This window comes from Tribolium castaneum, unplaced genomic scaffold, assembly GCF_031307605.1.
Source record: "Tribolium castaneum strain GA2 unplaced genomic scaffold, icTriCast1.1 ptg000081l, whole genome shotgun sequence".
In the NCBI taxonomy this organism is placed as follows: domain Eukaryota; kingdom Metazoa; phylum Arthropoda; class Insecta; order Coleoptera; family Tenebrionidae; genus Tribolium; species Tribolium castaneum.
Genome location: NW_026986678.1, coordinates 30,001 through 32,500, shown reverse-complemented (window position 1 = coordinate 32,500; position 2,500 = coordinate 30,001). Strand labels below are relative to the sequence as shown.

General features: G+C 51.5%; 1 pseudogene; it reads left to right on the top strand.

Moving 5' to 3' along the window:
• The window catches only part of LOC135267718 (large subunit ribosomal RNA), an 8,033-nt pseudogene that overhangs the window by 3,556 nt on the left and 1,977 nt on the right, over nt 1-2,500 (top strand).

Here is a 2,500-nt window from a genome sequence, read left to right as displayed (position 1 = left end):
ATGTACGAAAGAGTGCTCAAGGTCGTAAATCCTGACGATACCCAGGAACGACCAAAGCGTCAGAGGAAAAAGGGTAAGAGTAGAAATGCTTTCCGGCGGTATGTCTACTCTCAAACCCAGGACCTATTTAAAAAGAATCCAGGTCAGCTGGCCCGCTATGTGAGGGAAGATGTGCGTTGGCTGGAACAGGGCCGAGTGCAACTCCAGCGCGACGACATCGAGAGGATGTACAACAAACTTTGGGGCACAAAGCCGGACGTACTCCCACCTCACTGGGATTATCCTCTGCCTCTGGACACAGCAGATGTCCTAACGCCTATTGAATTAAAAGAGGTCAGGAAAAGGATATCCCAAACTAAATTAAAATCGGCTGCAGGCCCGGACGGACTCCAAAAACGCCACTTAGTTCGTCGGGTTGTACAGGAGATCCTCCGATTATTGTATAATCTGCTAATGTGTTGTGCGATGCAGCCTACACAATGGAGGATGAACCGCACACAGCTACTACTCAAGCAGGGTAAGGATCCCCTTGATGTAGCTAGCTATAGGCCAATTACAATCAGCTCGATACTCTGTCGATTATACTGGGGCATAATCGATCAGAAACTCAGAGAGCATGTGCGGTTCCACCCACGCCAAAAGGGGTTCGTTTCAGAGGCGGGGTGCTTCAATAACGTGCAGATCCTTAACGAGTTGCTGCGGCACTCAAAGGGCCAGCATAAGAACCTGGTCGCAGTCTGCCTGGATGTGTCTAAGGCCTTTGACACAGTTCCTCATTCTATCTTAGGACCAGCACTGCGAATGAAGGGTCTTCCCGAGCAGGTGGTACGGCTTGTGGAAGACTCCTATAAGGATCTGCACACGGTCGTCAAACAGGGCACGGCGGAAGTGACCCTAAGTCTCCAGCGAGGGGTGAAACAAGGCGACCCCCTCAGCCCCTTCTTATTCAACGCAGTTTTGGAACCCCTTTTACTGCAGCTGGAGAGTCACCCGGGGTATAAGGTTGGTGGAGAACTGGCTAGTGTCTCCTGCATGGCCTTCGCTGACGACATTTTTCTAATAGCGGCTAATGTACCTCAGGCATGCACCCTGCTACGAGTTACGGAGGACTACTTAGAGAGGCTGGGAATGAGGATCTCAGCCCCGAAATGTACGTCCTTCGAAATACGCCCGACAAAAGACTCCTGGTACGTAGCAGACCCCGGGTTGACACTGACGAAGGGAGAGAGGATCCCGGTTGCGGCCGTGGATGCCGCGTTCAGTTATCTCGGTGTGGAAATATCTCCTTGGGCCGGTATTACATCGGAGGGCATTGAGAGAGATTGGCGTGGTACTCTACATAGAGTCCAACGCCTGGCCTTAAAACCACACCAGAAACTTGAACTAATCTCCCGATACCTAGTCCCCCACTTTCTCTATAAATTGGTGGTAACAATACCATCAATCACGCTGATCAGGCAACTAGACCAGGAGCTGAGAGTAGTGGTTAAACAAATATGCCATCTACCGCAGAGCACTGCGGACGGTATGATTTACTGCCGCAAGGTAGATGGCGGACTAGGTATCCCCAAGTTGGAGATCGTAACTGTCACCTCCATCTTGAAGGCGGGTCTCAAATTTAGAGACTCGCAAGACAAGATTATGCAAGCTCTTTGGCTAGCTTCGGGAATGTCATCTCGATTAAACACGCTAGCCAAAGCAACAAGGGTCCAACCCTGGCCACCCAACAACATCAAAGACCTCGATCGACATAAGGTGGCCAGGAAGAAAGAGGAGCTTGCTAGGTGGGCGTCTCTGACCTCGCAGGGTAAGTCGGTTAAGTCCTTTGCCGGCAGCAGAACTGCAAACGCTTGGCTTATTAACAAAAAGCTCCTAAAGCCAAGCACATTTATAAGTGCCCTCCGCCTGCGAGGCAACGTAGCTGGTGACAGAGTTGCGTTGAACAGAGCAATCCCACAGGCGAACCTGATGTGTAGAAGATGTGGGTCCCAACGTGAGACACTGGGACACATCTTGGGGATTTGTACGAGTACAAAGGCCCTTAGAATCAGTCGCCATGATGAGATTAAAAATCTCATCGTCGACGAGGCAGCTAAAAAGGACGACGAGGTAGCAGTCACACTGGAACCGACCATCCGGCATCCAGTGCGCGGGAATCTCAAACCCGACCTGGTGGTACAGAACCGGGAAGGGGTCTACGTGGTCGACGTCACAGTCCGCCACGAGGACGGGAATCTCCTTGCACAGGGACGGCAAGATAAGCTGGATAAATATGAGGTACTGCTACCTATCCTCCAGGAACGGCTGGGAGCGCCGACTGGAGAAGTCCTACCAATTGTGGTAGGAACGAGGGGGGCGATGCCCAAGGAGACGGTCGAAGCTCTCAAAAAGCTCAGAATTACCGACCGCCAAACGCTATTAACGATATCGCTAATAGCGCTGCGTATGTCCGTGAAAATATATCATACATTCATGGACTACGCAAACGCCCGCCCTCGGC